At 27.4% G+C, this 21762-nt stretch overlaps 1 long non-coding RNA gene across 1 annotated transcript; it reads right to left on the reverse strand.

Annotated features, from left to right (window-relative positions):
- Window positions 1–8595: 8595 nt before the first annotated feature.
- Window positions 8596–15338, reverse strand: LOC147802946 (uncharacterized). The gene is made up of 2 exons (XR_015429880.1): window positions 11778–15338; window positions 8596–8744 (listed from the first exon to the last, which is right to left on the reverse strand). It is a non-coding gene; the product is annotated as an uncharacterized LOC147802946 (long non-coding RNA).
- Window positions 15339–21762: the final 6424 nt, after the last annotated feature.

Below are 21762 nucleotides of genomic sequence, written 5' to 3' on the forward strand. Positions count from 1 at the left end.
ACGATTTCACTTACGTTACGATCATTGATTGAGATACAATTCTTCATCTTTATGATAGATCCGTATGCATTCGTATTAATTATATTTTCGTATTAATTATTCGTAGTAATTATATTTTCTCAAATGAAACATTAATTTTTCAATGAATAAATCAATCTCATGCCAAACACACATAATAAAATAAGAACAATACTTTACTGTTAACATTAAAATTATGACAACCACAGCATCTTGTAAATTAATAAGAAAATAATCAATCTAAATCATACTAAATTAAAAAAATCGATAACTGAATGACCTACAACTGCTATATTTATACTAGCCATTGAATTTTTCAGTGCAAGAGCACCAAATTAAGCATTATTTTATCTAAAATACAACACTCATAATTTACATTTTAAGGAGGTGAAGGAATTATTTGACTGACCATCTAAATATTTTTTTTAGATATTTGTAATTTATTCTTATAAAATTTGAAAATAAGTATTGATTTTGCTTCTAATTATCAAAGATCTCATTCAAAATAAAAAAATAAAAAACTGTTCAAATTATTTATGTGAATTGCAGCTTGCACTGAATAGCACTTAAGTGTAAAATGACATTTATAAGAAAACGTACCTCCGCAATTCTAATTTCTTATGATGTGCTACCCTACCTTCCTAGAAGTGAAACATACGCGGTTACATCTTGAGATTGTGGGTCTATGTATTTAATTGAATTCAAAAATTATGATTAAGATAAATTAATTTGGTTTCGGACTGGTTAACGGTGATTTATTCTATTAAATAGCTGTTGGCAGATCACCAAAATTTTCCAATGTAGTTCCTGGGTTCCGGCCCGTGGTAACAAACCTCAGGGAATTAAATGTGTTTAATAGTTCGTCTTTAATTTGTATTGCTTTATTATGGTCGTATATTTATGCGATATGACTGGCAATTTTCAGTGTAAAGCCAATGAAGGTCACTGTTAACTAATTATAATTTTAATTTTTATCTACCAGAGAAAACCTAAAGAAAGTTCAACTTTCAGTGAATCTTAATTAATGTGAAGATTGATTTTCATCTGACTAATATTTAGCAGATGAGTTTTGTTGTTTTTCAATATATTCAACAGGAGATTTTAATCTTAAAAAGTTGCTAAATTTAGCTAGAAAAAGTGTAATTTGTTGAAATGAATATAAAAATGCTGTAAACTTACTACTTTAGATACATTAATTTGTAAAGTTAAGATTTGCCACGATTAATGTTTATTAGATTATATATTTCACTATAAGACAATATATTCAAATTTTTTCTTTCATTCTGTAAGTTTTAAAGGAATTTTACTAGAAGCCAAAAATAACAAAAAATTTGGATACTTTTGAAGTTAATAAATCAATCTTTTGAAGTAAATATAATAAATCATTTTATTATCGTTATTGATTAATAAATCATAAACTAATAAGCAATTAAATAATGACTTTACCTGGCCTTCCAAAAAATATTTAGTTCCCAATGTGAGTTTCTTTTAAATTATCAATATTTTATTCGCTTTTTCATTAAAAAAAATTAAATGCATTTTTTGGAGGTGGTATTGGAGATATAGAAAAAAATCTATCATAAAAAAAAGAAAAGAAAACTTTGTTCGACTCTGTAGGGACTTCAGAACAAATAACCGAATAAATCTGCATTGCCAAGTTCTAAAGCTATGGTAGTTTGATAGTTATTTTTTGAAATATGAAAATGAATACTTTATTTAATTTAAAATCAGTTTTTAAGTATATAAATGTAATCAATATTATTTAAAGTTTAAAATAAATCTTTTCAAAACAGAAGCAGATTTTTATTTCGGAATTTACTTTTGTTTGAAAAATAACGACACATACCATTTCTTGAATCTAAGGTCTTTTGATACTTGTTTTATAAGAAATCTGTTGTTTTGTTGTATGCCTTTATTTTGTTCAATCTGCTCTAGGCATTTTCCGTATTGCCTAGTGTTCTGTGTTTCCTAAAATATTGAATTTTCTTAAGAAAAACTATTTTTTCTTGATCATATAAATTTCTTTTTATTATTGGTTTCATGTTTCATTTCCAGTTAAAGAATATATTTATGCATTAAATTCTTCTTAAATCTTAGAAAATAAATGCAATTCTTAAAAATATTTTTAGTTGTTTGATTTTAATGGTAATGTATTACTATCAATTAAGGTTTGCATTTTAAAGCAGAAAATATAAGTTCGTTCTTCGTATTTATAGCTGTTTCTTTTAAATTGAACCATATCATAATAATTTTCTAAAATCATATGAATGTTTATTTAAACATCAGTGTTCTATTATTAGGACAATGTGACTCGTATTGTATATTTAGTTTATTTAAGTAAAGCATTTTTATGAAAATAATAGCAAATATTATTTTCAAGTCATTATTCAATAAAAGTCTATTCCACTACTTTGTCTTTTTAGCAATTTCATACGGTTTTATAATTCTGTTAATATTATCTCTGAGGACGAAATACTTCTAACGCAAAGAGGTAAGTGCTCGAGTGCGACCTAATTTTGTGCCATGATTGAAAGAACGCCGAAGGGATCAGCAGTAAGCAGTTATGCATTAATAAAATGATTCTCATAAAATGCTACTGTTTTCTTATGTCTCTAAACAAGAGTTTTTACGATCCTTTAAATATTCAAATTACTGCAAGAAATATGGTTATTTCTTAGAAATTATTATTCGTTTCCGATAAAGTCTTCACTGTTCGTTAAATTCAATGAGATGATGAACATTCGTACATTCTATTTGACTAAAAAACGGCATGATATTATCGATATATTTAAAGCAGAGTATTTATATATATGTGTATATAACAATTTCGTAATTCTAAGCGAAGCCTCACCAAGTTTGGTGCACATATGTTCGATGATATGAAGGATCTAAATGTTTACTTTAAAACTCAATGTTAGAGCCGGTTTGCGCACTACATCTCAAAAATAGAGTTCTCCTTAGGATTTGATAAATATATTATAACCTAAGCGAATTGATAGCTCGTTTGCTCTAGTCAATCAAAAATTAGTTTTATCACAAGTTGTTATGAATTATTTTTCTTTGATCTCCTTCGATAGGCGATCACAAGTAAAATCTATGGTAAAAATTTCGCGAAGTATGGTAATGACGTCACTGAATGTCTATTTTAAAAATGAATATAAAAACACTTTCTAATATTTATACTTATGCTTTGATAATAAGTACCTATTGTGGTATAATTGGTTCTAAATGTCACAGCGCTTACAATGGCAATACCAGTACTATTTAAGACCAAATTTAGTTAAGCATCACTAGGATCAATATTAGTTTGGCGATTTTTTACGACCTACTAAATATATAATGATATTACTTGACCAAAAAGGTTTATAAAAATGCTAGCGTAGTAGCTAATATTTTTCAAGAAAAACTATCAAATAATTTTTGCATTAGAAACAAATTGGAATAGCATATACACCGAAGAGCCATTACATTATGACCATCCTGCTAATAACATGTAGGAACACCTTTAGCCCTCGAAACTGCTAGCACCCGCAGTGGCATTGATTCCACAAGGTGCTGATAGGTAGTCTGAGGTATCTGGTACCAAACGCTCACCAACTGGTCCTGCAATTCCCTCACATTGCGAGGGGGTAGCGTGACAACACGAATTGGTTTTCCAAGTAGGACCACAAATGCTCTATTGGTTTAAGGTCAGGTGAATTTGGGGGCCAAGGCATGACTAAAAGTCACTGGAATGTTCCTCGGACTAATACATGACGATTCGACCCTTATGACATGGTGCATTATCCTGCTGGTAAACACCATCCACCGCAGGAAAAACTGTTGCCATGAATGGGTGAACCTGGTCTGCAACTATGTTCAAGTAGCGTGCACACGTCAGGGATTGTCCTATGAGGATTATGGGTCCTAATATGCCCCATGAAAACATTGTTCCTGGGTGAGAAACCATGAAAATCTGGGCGAAACCATTGTTATAGATGGAGGGTGGTCATAATGTAATGGCTCTTCGGTGTAAGTTTTGCGAATGCTAAATTTGTAGAGTCCAAAAATGGCACATATTCGTATATGTGGATAGCATAAACTCACCATATTTTTACTAGGGCTAAATTAATTATTACTTAGTTTCAGTTGTGGGTACAAATTGAAAACAAAATAAGTGTTGCTCTAAATGCTAAAGTATTATCGAATAGAAATACTATTTCGTATATGAAGACTGTATAAAATTATTTAAGGTTAGGTTTTAAAAAGTGTTTAGACAAAATTAAATAATTTAAGGCCAATGATGAAAAAAGGTTATATGTTAAAAAACAGAATTATTAAAGAAATAGCTATAAACCTTTTGAGAGAAACATGAAAATCACCATACTACTATAGACGCGAACGCTGTTTATTTAATTTAGATAAGAAATACAAACTGAAATAAAAAAAAATAATCTATGTACCGAAAAGAAAACTCAATGATTTAGAATGTGCTTATTCTTTTAAGGAAATCGTAAAAAAAATCTAATTTCATTATTGGCATCAATAATGAAATGATGCAAATTAATCAATGGAATCAATCATGCAAATTAATTTTGAAAATAGGTAATTTTGAAACAGAAGGAAGCGATGAACTTGAAGAGGCATATCGTCAAACGCATATTCAGCATTTCTAAACTATTTTCATTATTATAACGTTGATTCTTACATTTTAAATTTGCTTTTTGATGTTGTTCTTTTATTTTATCTTTGCGTATTTGCATCTTAAATATTTGATGCCGCATTCAACCTAAACGAGTCATGTATAAATTGTAAACAAATGTAAATAGTAACTATTTAATGTGGTTATTCTTCAAACCATTCATTTCTTCTCAAGCTGAAATTAATGAAGAAATGGTACCAAGTTATTTAGGAGAAGCGTAAAAAATAGCCATGCTATTTTTGACACCAATGATACTTAATTTATCTTGGTAATAGGCACTAATGATATTGTGGTAATCGGTGCAGTTTTAATAGGCACACTGTAATACTTTTTCATATATCTGAATACCGAAAACAGCGGCACTACTTTTAACCAAATTGGTGCCGCGTTAGTGTTTCACTATGCCGAAATCCCGGTACTTGAGACACTTAGAATATTTTTTTTCCAGTGTTTGGTGTAAAGTAGCCTGCCAGCAACTAAAAATTATACATTATAAAATTATATGAAAATAATTATTGAAAACAGATGTGAACACTCACCAACTTGTTTAACAATTACGGACGAAAATAAAATGAGTCAAATTAGGAATTTTTGGAAGCGAAAATATTTATAATATGGTGTAAAAGTGAGCGATATTAGTATAAGGTTTGGCATTTTCAGTGTTTAGAGCATTCACGCACACTTTGTATTTGAAAGAAATTGAAAAATGTTTTGCTTTACGATTTACGATGCAAATTTTTGGTTGATCAACATGAAATTCGGAGAGATATTGTCCCACAGTTTTTAATGTTTGCCGAATATACTGATACAAATACAGTTAGTATATTTAGAATATATAAAAACTCTGTCAGCACTGTGCACTTGAATTTCTGAAAAATTTGCTCCCTTATTGATGTTGAATTTCGTCTTTCATTATCCTCTAAAAGATATGAAGCAAGTGAGGTAATAGTATAAAACCTTTTAAATAGCTAAAGGTGTTTTACAGGATCAGTTTGATCTCAGTTTTTTGAAAATTGCATTCAAATTTATAAAAACAGCAGTTTTTCAAAAGTATGACAAGATGTTTGAAATATTTCCTCTTGTCTTAAAGATATCTGCATTTCACTATTTTTTCTGCAGCTTTTATTCTGTATTTTTTTTCTCTCCCTCGGATTCTATTGTGATATACTAATCAGTAATTTTATGGAACCACTGTTTAGCTTGAAAAGCGAGTTTTGTTCATAAAAATGTATGGTACATGAACGCTATAATTACATATTTTTGCAGAGTGAAGTTATTGTGATTAATAGGTAAATGATAATATATACTTAGATTATTATCCTATAGTATGATCAAAATAATATTTTTTTTTAAAAATTATTAAATTTTTATGGTTATATCAAAATAAAGAAATGCAAAAATTAGAAAAAAATAGTTTTTTTTAAATAAAAACATATTTGTGAATGTCACTAAATATAAAAAAAATTCTCGCATTTAGTTTTTTTTTTAAATTTAAGTTGAAATTGGCATTTGTTATTCGATATCTTGTTTTCTTTTCGATTTTAAGATGTTATTCACATCTTAAAATCGAAAGCAATCGAAAGCTTAAAATCAAGCACTGTAAAAAATAAGCTTCGATTGAAAACTAGTTTCAATAATTTTTTGGGGTAATTTTGAAAGTATAAAAAGGAAAATTAAATAAAAGTAAAATCGAAAATCATTTTACTACTTTGATACTTCTCTCTTAAGACGCTATATTTTTAGAAAGAAAACACAAAGAGGATTATTTTTCCACAGAAAAGTTTGACGTTCGTAATCCTAAGCCGACTCAGGTTTCTAAAACCTTCTCCAGGCGACGAGAAATAAAACTCTGGAAAGAAAGCATGAAAAAAGTTATTTTATTTTGTTACAACTCAATAAAATAGTATATATGCTATTAGATAAAAAGTAATGAAGCACAACTTTAAGTAATTCAATTTTTTCCATATAGTATTGCTATTGAAGCAAAAGTTTTTGTCGAAGAAAAAGAGTTCAAAAACAATTTCTTTTATATTCAAATAAAAATGTTTCTGCAAAGAAATTTCTCTATCACAATGCGTTGTAGTATTAAGTATGTGTGGGAAAGTGAGTTAAAAATATGAATACTGAAAGTAGATTGTAAATATTTCTTACTAAATTTTGCTAAATAATTATAAAAATATTTTGAACCTCTTCACTAAGTTCTTAACTGAAATTGTTCCCCTGCCTTTTCAAAATAAACCTTTCTATCTTGATTTGCATTTCAATCTATCTGTCATCTTCCCAACTCTTTGTAATCTTTCTCCACCTCATAAGAAAAATTATAAAAATTATTTTTCTGGGAGAGGAAATGTTTTGCCATGGATTAACTTTATTTATTTTCATTTTTTGCGAAATCAGTATGTTTGATGATGAGGAATCATAAGCTGGATTTTTAAAAGAGCTACTGAATTTGGGAAAAAAAATTGAAGTGTAACTTTGCATTTTATCCCAAATTTACCTATACTTGATATTTTACGCAGAAAGTTGTATGCAATAAATATTAGGGCATTAAAAAAATAACATCCCATGCAGCAGAGATAAGTATTAATTACGTGAAAATAACGTTAAAATGCCACAAGGTTTAGAGCAAAAAAACGTTTATTTAAAATGTTTTATTTCCGTTTCGAGTGGTAGTCTCGAATTAGGTAAAAAAGCGTTTATATTTGGGCTGTTTTTAACGTAAAAATGACGGATTTTTGCCGTTATTTTGACCAAGGTGAATTTCGTAACCAATTTTTAACGTATTTTTTAAGTTTTTTCACCAAACTATTTACGTATATTTTTGGTTCTATAAATTTGTTATTTTCACCATGAATATTTACGTGTTTTTAACGCTTATTTTTATTAAAATAACGTACATTTTACGTTATTTTAACCAAAATACAAACGTATTTTATCCATACTATTTACGTATTATTAACGCTTATGTTGAGCTTTATTTACGTATTATTAACGCTTATATATCAATATTTTTAACGCTTATTTTGAGCTAGGTGAATTAATAAATTTTTCGCGTAAATTTAACTAAATTAATTTCAATTTATCGTAATTCTAACCGAATTGTTAACAATAGCATATTTTAAGTTTTTTTTTTTTTTTTTTTTAACTAAGAAGGAACGAAACCATTCCGTATTTTAATGTTTACGCTGCACTAATTACACTAAAAAATATAGCATTTACTTTTTATTTAAAAAAAACTTTTAATTCCTTTCGAACTAAAACTAAAATAACGGAAAATAGCCGATATTCATGCTTTTTTTTTAGAATCCTAGAAAAAGCTTTTGTTTTTAATCTCACACTTTCTGTAAATTTTTACAATTCAAATTATAACTCAACGAATATGGAATGCAAATCTTTCTACCTCTTCACAGCAGCATACTAGTTTATTTATGAAGTTTCATGTCCCTCAGGAATTTTTTACATTTTTCATTCCTAAAAGTTTGTAATATAAAGAATTGGTAGAAGAAAAAATTACTCAATACTTACATGATTTTCCAAACCCCTATGGAAAATTTTTTTTTTTTTTAGTTTAAATTAATAATTAAGAAATCTACTGCTCTCCTGAAGTCCATGTTTCCAAATTGCTTGCTGGAAACTATCTACTCTTCTAGAATGCTTTTGGGTTCATTATTTTTTTTAAATGCATATATTTTAATTTTTAGCTTGAAAAATTTGACTAAAATTTACTTTAACACACACACGAAGTAAAAAAAAATATTAACCAAATTTACCATTTGATTTGTTTACTTACTAAAATTAAAATTTTTCTAAGTCTTATGTTCGTAAAATTACAATTTTTAATCCAGAAGAGTAGTTAACTAAATAATTTTAAATACAGAAAAAAACATTAAATCAAATAAGATTTATTAAGTTTTATTTATTTTACAACTATCATACAATATATTTACAATATATAGATTTACAATTATAACACATCGCCACAGATCTGAAACATTCATAACTTCTTCCATCCTGCTGTTACTATCACCTCTTCACTGCAATGTTCCTGGAAAACAAATAAATATTTTAGCATATGAAAAAAAATATACCGGACCATAATATTAAATTGTTACAACCAACAGTAGATTTCTAAAACGAAGCAATACTGACTAGATAAAATACAGTTAAATAAAAATTTTTAAAAAAATATTAAAACTGTTTATTATTTTCATGGAATTTCTACTAAGTATATATCGATTGAGTACATCCAAATACTTAGATATAAGAAAATCTATTTTACAAATTTTAGTCACATATTACACGACAAAATTACATACATATACAGCACAAATCTGAATTAGAATATTTCATAATTTTTTTTTTATCCTAACTAAATCTTACATTGAAGCCAGCAGTAAGTTATAAACAAAACATAAAATTATTTTTCGTGTGGCTTTGAGGAGAACTCCTCCAGACTTTTAGTCTGGTGCTGTTGGCTGCTTTGGTAATAAGTAAGAGCACATTTCTAATGGGGAAAAATGAAGGAATAAAGGTGTCAATTGGTTTACCCACGCTGAACTAAAATCAAGACAAAACTATTCACAAAACACTCCTATTTGAAATTACTTTTTCTCATAACCGCAGTACTTGCCACGACATGCGCCCATTGTCAGGTAAAGTACTCCTAAAAGTTGCCCTATACTTTCTGTTTATTTACTTATCATCAGAATTTTATTTTCCTCTCTCATTCTTTTCATTTTTTTATTGCTCCTTGGCTGCAATTTTCATTCCTCTTCAGAATATTTTGCAAGAACTTTGTAGTTCAGAAACACAATTCGATTAGTTTCAGTTACGTAATTTTTAATTTCTCATTTATTAAAACAGTAAAAATACTATGCCTTTTAACACTAACAGTATCTTTAATATACAAAAGGAGTAATTTTAACAAATTCAGTAATCTGTTAAACTATATATTATTTAGTTCAAGGGAAGAATTACATTTTACAATTGCCTCTGTTAAAGCTTTTTTAAACAAAAAATGGTTATTTTGAAAATTCTTTAATTTCTGGAAAATCGCTGCTAAAACGTAACAATTTACTCCAAAATACATTAGAAAGCTGTTTGGTGATATAGCAATTCATTTCCACAATGGAATTCTTAGTAATGGTGGGAAAAATAGGAAGGGTGGGAAAAATAGGTTCTGTGTTCCTTGACCCTAGTGTGTTACAATCAGGTTGCTTGGGGGCAGTAAAAACTTTATTTGTTTAAACCACTTAAAAAGGACGGGATAAAAAAAATTTCAAAAAAAAAAACTTCACACACAAAACACAGTTTTTGGAGAAATATTTTAATAAATATTTCTTCGAAAAATGTGATTAAATGAAAGGAACACAATGGTGTTAGTTAATTGTAGCAACATGACAGAATGTTTGGAGTAATGCAGTATAGCAATTTTGGACTATAAAAACAATTCAGAGGAACAGCCTTAAACTTAAAATTGTTTCAAAAAATAATAATTTTATGCTAGGAACTAATTAGAAATTATCTTTTTTAATGCTGCATATATATATATATATATATATATATATGAGCAAACAAAAATTACCAACTTTCCACACCCTTTCAAAAAAATAAAATAAAAATTTTTTTGAACAAGTATAGAGCACATATATCAAAAATTTTTTAAACTTATTTAAAGATGTGAAAACAAATATATATTTTTTTGTCAAACTGTAATTCATATAGTTTGTAGCAGTGATAATTTCCATTGCATGAACTACTTAACTTACAAGTTTTCTGCAATATTAGACATTTAACGTAAATTTTACTTAATAGTTTTTGTTAAAATAAAAAGTTGGAACATAAGTATGTTAAATGTATACAGTAAAATGCAAGAAAATATAATAAATTAATAAAACTAGTCAGTCTAACTCTTTTAGAGAAAAGTAAGCATTTTTTGCAACCTTGATATACACAATGAATCGGGTTTTAAAGCATTTTAATCATTATTACTTCACCAAATAATAAACATAAAAACATTCACTTGGAAAAATAAGATATTTAAATAAAAGATGTTTTCAAACAGTATGAAATCAAAAAATTTTTCATTTAATGTAAGCATAATAATATAGTGCAGAAGTTATTGAAAAAAAAACTTTATAAAAATAAAGTGATAATATCATAGACAAATATATCATATAAATAGAAAATATCATATGTATAGTCAGTCATAGATATAAAATCATTGATTAAAGTTAACAATATTGAAAGTTCAATTTCTAATATGCGGAATTGTAGAAAACTGCAGATGTACACAAAAAATATATATATATATAAACATATAGGACAATTGGCTTATTTTAATTAAAACAAGGATAATTTGAAATCTTGTGGCAGAATGTTTTTGAGCTATCTGCGACAAAACTCTCCAGCACTAAGATCTAATTGCAAAATACTTTTAATACAAACAAACATATATGTTGCTAATTTAAAATGGCAAATACGCTGTGTTAACAAAAAATAATAATAATGATTTTCTTAATTTAACACAAAATAATTTTTTTTTAATATTATGGGTGATATTCTCACATTTTGTTGGTGGGAAGACACACACTTTATTAGCTTCTTCGCATTTTGTAAATAATCATCACAATAAAAAAATATTAAATATCATGAAATCCGTAGTAGCAATTGCCCCCCCCCCAAAAAAAAATAAATATATGATGCAATTACGTAGATTGGACTCCTCAAAAGCGTGTTACACTTTGAAATTAGGTTGTAATAAATAATATCATATAAAAAATATCTGATTTAAAATTTAAGGTGAAATCAACATCTATAACTTCTAAAAATTCGATAGAATTTAAAAAAAAAAATAGATAGCCTTAAAAAATAGATACTCAGATGCACGATTGGTATTGAAGCATGGGCAGCCTATGTAAACAATGTTTAATTACTATTTTTAATATCAGCAAAAGTAATCTGAAATAATTTTTAACAATTGATTTGATCATGTTTATAATTTCACGAATTTTTTTACCCATTTTTAAGCACAAGAAAAAAGGAAACAATTCAAATACAGTTATTTCTTTAGACATACTTAATTCAGGTACCTTCAAATGAGACTTGATGGAGGTTCATTCTCAAAGCTAGATCCTTTTCAAAGATCTTCCTCAGAAGTACATCAATAGATTATGAAAAAGAAAATTCATTCAGTTAATACGTTTAAAAACATAGAAATAATTCAAACATATTTTGTTTTGTTTATACGGGCATATTTATTATTCAGAACTAGAGAAGTAAGGAGTAATGGTTTGGCAGAATGTTAGCTAAAAAAAATGGTGAAATGCAGAATATATTTTTATAGCAATACTTTTTTTTAAAAAGAATTCATTAATAAATATTTTTTACTAATAAATAAGTTTATTTATAATTGGAAATTACTCCATGCTTATCTATATTAGTGGAATGGGCTAAAGGGAAAACAAAAAACTAAACCAGAAATACTTAATAAAGTTATGAAGTAAAATAGAAAGAGAAAAAAAAATTATCATAATTGTTACAACAAAACTTCCATGCTAAGAATAATATTTTCTGTAAAGCAGTATCCATAAAGCAACATTAACTAAAATATAATCTATTAGAAATATGTTATTAAAATGCTGTGTTATCTTAAAAATGCTAACAAAAACAAAAGATTATATACAAATGTAAAACAGAAAAATCTATTTTAATTCTCAAAATAAAATTTTAAAGCTTTACATCTCAGTCTTTCCAATTATCATATTTTCCAGATAAGAATAAAGTTAATAGAAACATTCTTAATTACTGTGTCATACAGTTAATAAAAACTAAGTTTTTTAGAAATGTAAAAAGCTAGGTAAAAACCAAGACAAAAATTGTTTAAAAGAAAAATTTAGCAATAAAAATTTCAATTGAACTTTTTCACCTAGCAAGGGTCTGTCTAGGTTTTTCTGATAGGTACCTATTTTATGAAAATTTAGACATAATTTGTGAAAATTAAAAACTATATTAAAAAATCAACACAAAAATATGGATTTATCGTTTCTTAAGGAATACAAAAATAAAATTATAAGAAAAAGTATTTTGTGAAACTACTGTTTTTTCTAAAGTTGAATTTGTGAAGGTACTGCTAAACGGTAGTAAATTTGGCCTTGACAGACCCCTGCCTAGGCATATTTTTAGAATACAGTGACTATAAAAGAATTAAAAAAGTTTTAAACAGCAATGTAAATTTAAATAAAAGCTTGAATAAGAATAATTCTAAAGATAATTTAATATTGAAAATTACTGCAATTATTTTCCATATCGTTTTAGCTGATAAATGTCAAAAACTGTTTCAAAAATAAGAAGAAAAATTTCCAGTAAATGTTCAACTGGGTGTTTTCTTTTTAAAGATATCATGTTGCAAAATAAATAGTCAAAAAACTATTTTGTCCATGTGTGATTTTCTCTTGCAATAGCTTGTTAAGATGATACTTCCACAACATTTTGGTTGAAGAACCATCTGCTATAGACTCTTGTAAAATTTACACCAATCAAGCATGTTTAACCCTTGGTTCTTTAAAAAGGTAAAGTTAAAAGAAAATGCCACTACTCAACTTTTTTTAAAAATGCAACAACTAATAGCTTTTATACTTTATAAGACAATAGTAGGTAAGTAGATAAGACAGCTCAAATTAATAACAATATGATAAGACTGTTTCACACATAAAACTTGTCTCGTCTCATTTGCTAATAAAAATGCCATCTCGTACTGAGTAGGCAAAACAGTAAGAAAAATGCCCGTATAATTTAATTTTAAATAATCACTATATGTTCTAAGAAACTTCCACACAGCAACCAGGAGGAACTAAAAAAAATTAACGAACGGAGATCAACTTGAAGTATAACTCGTAGCTACCTTTCGCACACCTTTACATATTCTTTTAAAAAGTTAGCAGTTAGAAATCTATTTGGTGCCTGGACGATAGCAGTTGGCATAACTGCTCACAATACAGAAGTAACCCTAATAGGGAATTAAAAGTTTAATGAGTATTTCTATGTTGTTACTTATGGATAAATATTTATAAACTTCCAGCGGTCCACGAAAAATTAAGAAAATATCTCAGAATGGGAGTAACTCAGAGAATATAAGTTGAAGCAACCCTCAGGAAAACTTCTACATACTTTTTAAATTTTTGCAAAGTACAAAATATATATATTTTTTTTTGTTTCAACATTTTTAGTTGGCACAATCTAGTTCAAATAGGGAAACATCCCCTTTTATTTGATTCATAAAATCAGGGGAGATCTCTATAAAATGAACAATGGCAGAATAATCAGCACGTCTTGTCAACTTCTGGTATCGGAGAAATTGAAAGAAAGTAAAAAAATCACAGAAAGGGACCAACTCGAAAGATATAACTCGTAACCATTTGGCAAACATTAATTTATTTTTTTCTTTAAAATTTCAAGTTTATATCTATTTGGTAGCTTGGCTATTGTAGTTAGTGTGACAGATTAATATACGGAAATATCCCCTAAATTTAGTGAAACGGAAAAATTTACATTATAAATCTAGCTAAAATTCTTTTCTACTCCGGAAAATTTGCTTATCATCACCTGTGGCAGAAAAATCAACAGGTCTTGGTAACTTCCAGTGGCTATCATCACACTGAAAACAAAACATGGGAAGAAACTCAAAAGGGTATATCTTGTAGCCATTACCCCCTGGCAAACCTCTACAAGTTTTCTTTTATAAATGCATGCAAGTTTGAAATCCACAATAGTAGGGGCAGCAAATCACAGAATGAAAATATCCCCTCTACTCATATTTTGGTGTGTAAAGTCAACCATGATTAATAACATTTAAGTATTATCTTCAGAATAATGCTTATAATTGTTACTTTTTGTTAATTGTTATTTATTATAGCAACAAAATTTGTCAGGTGAATAAAATAATGCAGCATTATTTTAATAATTTTGATAATTAAAGCTTTAAAATAGAATTTTTTTTTACATAAGATCGCAACTAGTTTAACTCAGTATTTCAGATTAATATTCCTTGATTAAGCTTAGGTGCCATCAGAAAACTTTCCAAAAATTCATGATTTTATTAAAAATATCTTAACTGCATAACAATCGTATATAACGGGTCTGTATTTCGTCTCTTTACATTTTATGCACAGTAAATGAGATTCAACAAATTCTCTTGCTATTTTCCAAAATCGTTACGTTTTGTCATAGTTTGTTAAACTTCGCAAATAATAGGCTTAGAATATTTGTGTTTATTTCAAGCAGAATTAACTACAATAATTATTTACTTTTCTTGACAGAGAAGCATTATAATGAATTAACATTCTAAAATAGTAATAATTAATGTAAGGAATAAAAGAACTTACCATTGAATTCGGCGTGTGTAAACACACGCGTGCAACAATGTAAATAAATGTAGGGGTAGCTAGTGTAGGGGTAGCAATACTTGTGTAGAACTTGCTCCCACGGAAAAGGAGTGAAAAGTTGAAACTTAGTATCGTTTAATCCACTTGTAAAACAAAAACTCAAATAACTGAAAGCAATGTGGAGAGTACTTTTGAATCTATATTGTTAATCAATTTTTTTCTCTATTTTTGATTTTTCTTCTTATTTTTCTTATTATTATTCTAATTAAGCCTGGAATAAAATGCTACATTGCAGAATAACTTTCATATAATATTTTTAAAAAAGTTAAATAAAACTGTCAAGCCTTTTTTTAAAAAAATTACTATTTTACCTGATGACTTAAAGAAAAATGGAATTATATTGTTATGTAATGTTATTTTCATTACAGAGATATAATAGTATTTTATTTTTACTAGTATAATATTATTTGAATAGCTTGTACATTAAAAAACTCGATTTTAATGCTTTATTAATTTTCATGAATTCATAAAAATTGCTGTTTTATGCTCTGGAAATGTAAAATTATTTTAACAATAATTTATTATTAAAAGATAAACATGAATAAATATTATAAATTAAAATCACTGATTCGTAAGACATACAAGATTATTTAAAATACGTGATTATTTATTTTAAAACTTTACACTTTTTTGCTTCCTCTAACCAGGAACTTCATATCCAATCGTTAGGAATTAGAGGATCGTACTATAGTAATTTAACTAAATGAGACATTAATTATGTTATATTTTAAAACTGTAAAACTAACAATATACTTTGATTTTTTTGTGCATCATATAGGCTGATCAATGAACCATAAATTGTAGGATTTCCATTTAATCCGAAATGAGAGTAAGAAAGATATTGTAGAATACATTCTACGTTAGGTCTTCCATCAAATCAAAAAGATTTAATCTAACTACATCCACCAATGTAAAAGTTTTATCAATTAACATAATATGGGATCAACATGTACATTTATTTATCTCTGGTTAATTTTAATTATTATATCATGATTACATGTTATTTCTCAAATTTCGTGCTTATTTTTTGTTTTTCTCGTCTGCGTAGGTGAAGATTTTATATACATTACTTGGCATGCATAAAGGCATGGTCTCACGATTTAGGTTTCATTTTTAGTTGTTGGTGATGACCGTGTTAAAAATAATAGTTTGAAAAAATTCATAAAATATTTATTACATTAAAAAAATACACATTTAAATAAAAAGCACCTTTTAAATCACGATTTCATTTGGAGAAAAAAAAAAGGAGGTAATATCATGGATTTGAAAACTTGATTATAACAATAAGGGTAAAAAAGGGTGTCAAGTTGTTAACATTTCTAGTGGATCAAGTTATTTTCATATAATATATTAAAAATTTTATATTTAATTTCAGCTGGAAGGATCCATTTTCGTTAAACGCTCCGTTTCCCTCTTCAGTGCTTTAGATAAAAAAAAAAAAAAAAAGTAAATTCTTATGAATCTGTTTTTTCGCTTGCTGATATTTGTCTTCATTTTAAAAGCAATGTATGTATACATAAAAAAGATTTTGTTGAAATTGTATTCCCAGATAACACAGTGTAAACAGATTATGTGTCAACGAATTAATGAAGGTAGGAGTTTTAGTTACGTCGCACTAGAGCTGTACATTAGGCTTATCATCCATTTAGACTTAAATCTGAAGGGGTAGGAAATTTTCTCCAGATCCCTGTACATTTGGCACAGCAATGCGATCGACCACAGGCCTCTCGATTCCACAGATTTTAATAGCACATATATCGCATGTACTCGTTGGTGTCGAGGATCGAGCACCGCCCCCGTCAAGGACTAGAATGGCCCTTAAAACCCCTATTAACCGGGAACTAAGCTTAAATGAAAAAATCTTGTTCAAAAAACAAAGAAAAAAATTTGTCGCACTAATGTCAAAATATGAAAAAACAAATATTTAATTTCTCTCTTCTTTTTCTTGCTGTTGTTAATTTACGTCGCACTAGAGCTGCACAATGGGCTATTGGCGACGGTCTAGGAAACATCCCGGAGGATGATCCGAAGACATGCCATCACAATTTTGATCCTCTGCGGAGGGGATGGCACCCCCGCTTCGGTAGCCCGACGACATGCAGTATAAATCAGTATTTTAAAATAAAGTAAATGTCTCTTTCATGCAGTAAGAACATGGAATTTAAAAGTAGACACATTTCTTAGCAATTATTTTGAAAAAACTTATATACGGTAAGCGATTATTGCAAAGTAAGAAATTAATAAATAAATGTTAACAAAATTAACCAAAAATAATCGTTTCTATTTCATGTTGATTGAAGTAGAAAATAATAATCATAATATTGTATATTATAAATTATTTTTTATAAACTCGTATGGCGAGCGATAATTGCAATATAAAAAAATAGTGAATCAATTTTTACATAATAACAAAAAATAAATTTTTTAAATTAAGATCTTTGAATAATAATAATTATTAGTATTCGCATATTAACATCCCACTCTAGAGTAGGCTCGAACCTAGGACGCCGTACCCTTGAGGCGAACGCTGTAACCACTACACCACGACTCTTGTTCTGGACAGAGATAATTTAAATTTAAGTATAATGTGTTTTTACGTTATGTTCGTTGCATGTCAAGTTGTGGAAAATTTTTACTTTATTCAGTATTTTGGAAAATTTCTTAATTTTCATCATAGTTTAGTTAAATAAGAATTAAAACTCATATTTCCCTTGTCAGTTACTGATAATGAGCCGACTCAATATTATCAGCAAGCAAATGTTTATAACCAGTTCAATAAAACAAAAATAATTATAAGTATTAAAAATTAAATATGAATTGTAATGAAAATCTGCAATGTTCAGTTTATTCGAATTCAAGTGAGACGTAAAAGATTATCTTTCTTGGGCTCTCACAGGTTCATCCTTTTTGCTTGAAACATTTTTACCACTAAATTTACGTTTATAATCCCAAACAATTTACGTAAATATAACTATGCAACAAAACGTCAATTTTTCGTTAATAACACGTTTTTAAAAAACGGTCAAAAAATGGATAAAATGTACACGTTAAAATAACGTATTTTAAGTACGTATTTTTAACGAAATATTTAAAGGGAAAATTGATAACGTTAAAATGACGTAATTTTAACGTATACGTTTTAACGAATGAAGAAATGGTGAAAATCATTACGTGAAATTAACGTAATTTTAACGTATGCGTTTTAACGAATGAAGAAATGGTGAAAACCATCACGTGAAATTAACGTAATTTTAACGTATACGTTTTAACAAATGAAGAAATGGTGAAAATCATCACGTGAAATTAACGTAATTTTAACGTAAGCCCAAAACCTTATAACGGACGAACGGATTTTTAACGTTTATTTGCCCTTTCATGCTGCATGGGATATTTACTGTAATGAAGGAAATAAATTAGATAATAATTTTATATTGAACTTTAAAAATTAAAAATTAAACTTTAGATTAGTCTTTAAACTTTAAAAAACTTTCAAAGCAATCGAAATATATTCCGATACAAATGAGTGAATTGCATTTCGTCAGGTAAAATGGAATATAAATTACTCTTTCTAAAAAGCAGTGAGGGATACGCTTAAAATATTAACGTTTCTTTCACATTATTATTTGAAATTTTATATTCTTTTAACAATAATTTATTCATGAAATTATACGATATTATCATTCATTAGTCTCAAATTAATTCGATGCAGATAAATATTAATTTTTGCAATCTTTTTTGAAGCAATAAATGTAAAGTTTTAAGGAGATCTTAAGCTATTGTCTCAAAATTGCAATCAAATTATTCCCTTCTCAACAAATTTTTAGGAAACTCATTTTCATAGTTAGTCATGTTTAAGTAAACTGAATAATTCAATCGAAATTTCTTTTTAATAACCTGTATTTTTAGTTTTTGGAATGATTCAAGCTTCTGCAATCAAATCTGGAATTATTTCGAGAAGTGATAAGAAAGATTTATTGCTGGTTAATCTCGAAACTAACCAACATGACTTTTAAAGTTACCTGATTCAAAGCTTGTGAAACTGAAACCGTGTTATTTTCAGTATCAAACTAAAAGGCTACGAAAGAGATATTTTTCATAAATGGTCCTTGAACTGAAGTTGAATTGTTATTTTTTAAGCTATTCTCGTGCATAACAATTTTTTTTTTTTAAATAAGCATTTTCATAACGGAGATTGTTTATCAATTTTCTCAAACAAGTCACAAAATTCTCGAATATTGCTATATTGTCTATTTCTATCAAATATTAAAGCTTTGTAAACCTCACCCACGAAGTTAAGGCTTTTACAATGTAAAAATATCATAATTATAAATACCACATTAGCAATGAAGCCTTCTGGCTTTATCCAACTTTTAGCAAGTCATAGTGAATTATCGTATGCTTATCTCATCGCCTGTCTCGAGCTTATAAGAAAATAGGGAATAGTTATTTGTGATTACGCTATCATGATGCGTATTTAGTTAATAGAGTTATCCATTACATAAAAATGTTAAATAATATTTAAATATTTTTCTTTTTCGTAATATTTTTATTTTATTTCATCTCTATTGAAGATTGGATTCTAAAATTATAACTATTTATATAAGGTAATTTCTTATTGTTTTAAAATCTGAAATATTTCTGAAGCTATTAAGATTATGTATGAAGCAAGCAATTTAATTGGTGTTACGTCTAGAAGTAGCAATTTACTCATATACTTTTAATTTACTTCGAAATATAACTGTCCAAAGCAGTATGCAAAAAAGAGGGATAGTCTTTGTGATGCAATATGAATAAAGTAGGAAAGCATTCATTTCATTTTATAAAAAAAATTCCATCATCAACGTTAAAACACATATTATTGAGTCTTAACAGAGGTATATCATCTGTGCTTGGCACTCAAAAATAGTTTTCAGATCTTATTCACATTAGGAGATAATTCTGTTTTATTGTTAAGAAATTTTTATAACAGATTTAAAATACTATGTATGCAACGCGTTCTAGGTTTGATAGTGAGAATTTAGTTGATGTTAAAAAGGTATTACTATAATTGTGAAATTCACAATAGGTGGTTTAGATATCGTTATTTTATATGCCTCACTAGAGCATGTACAAGCATTTAAAGAAAGCAGAATTATTGATATGTAATGGATTTATCAAATATGTATCATTAGGTTTCGTAAGAAACAATGTATCAAAATATTAAGTCAGATAAGAATACAAATTCGATTTCAAAGAACTATTTATTTTAATTAAAATCACATTTTATTATGCATCTTGCTATATGTTTTTACTTCAGATGGCTTTAAATCAATTTAAGTTTTGATTCACTTCTTCTAAAACTGATTTTTGATAAGAGTTTTTAAATGTAACCTTTCAGTTTTTGCTCTCAAATAGAAATCTAATAAAAGAGAAGGAGGAAATTTTCTAAATAAGATAGTTTATTTGTTTGAAAATAACGATAAAAGTTATTTTGATCTGTAGTGTGTCGAAGTTCGAAGTTCATAAGGCTTAGATTTGTGCTTAAGAAATGGATTTTCAAATTTAACGAAATTGTCTTTGTTATTGGCAAAACAGTACCTGGAAAAGACCTTAAGCAAAAATTTCGACAAATGGAAAGAAATATTTTTTTTTCTTTCTTGAGACTGCGAATTACTTTAAAAGCATTAAGATTAATTCAATATCATGTCTAAACCAGCCAACTTGGAAATACACTACAAAATAAGAAGAATTTAAACTCTTAATCATTTCTAAGAATTGAATCCGGGAAACCTGCTTGGCAAGAGAGTGTACTAAACCCTTTACAATGTTGCCAACTAAAGATTACTTTTCAAATCAAATAAAACTTTTTTCGAGAAGGTACTAAAATTAGACAAGGTATATAAGGGAATTGCCTTAGATGTTTCTGAGTTAGCATTTCGTTAAAATTCTCGTCATTTCCTGTATAAATAATTGCTATGTATACATATTAAAATCTAACTCAAGATTTTCTGAATTATCGAATCTAAAAGTTTTATTTTTCAGAAAAATGCATTAAGTTTAAATTTTGTTATAGTGGCAATCAGAGTTTTGTTAATTGCTCACTATCACTCTAAATAAAAGATTGCTCAATTCTTCATTCTACGTTAGTTAGCCAAATTGCTTACCAAAAAATATAACCCCCAAAAAATTAAAATATTACCCGAATTGTAATAAAAAGTGTTTGCATGTTCTTTTTTTGACTTTGAAAGATTTGATTTAAATGGAATCAATTATAGTACTTGAGAAATGCTTACATGTCTTAGTAGTACAGTAGTTTAGATAATACAGATAATTTAAACTGCAAAATGCCTTAAGAATTTAGTTTATTTTTTTCCTTGCTATATTTTTTTTCTCAGGATACATAATTACATAAATAAAAATTATAAATGCACTGGATCACGTTTTTTATTCGTTTTATATTCTCCTTTTATATTATACGTTTTTTATTCTACGGGGGAACAAAGATATCTTAAAAATTTTTAAAATCGATGTTGATACTTAAGGTTAGAATTTCCCACTGGGATTAAAAAAAATTTAATGAAAGTTAAAACAAAAAAATATGCGTAATATCTTTTGTTTCAAATGAGGAAGAATACATGTTAC

The sequence above is a fragment of the Parasteatoda tepidariorum genome, chromosome 10 (genome assembly GCF_982258835.1).
Source record: "Parasteatoda tepidariorum strain Cologne lab strain chromosome 10, Ptep-v5.0, whole genome shotgun sequence".
Classification (NCBI taxonomy): Eukaryota; Metazoa; Arthropoda; class Arachnida; order Araneae; family Theridiidae; genus Parasteatoda; species Parasteatoda tepidariorum.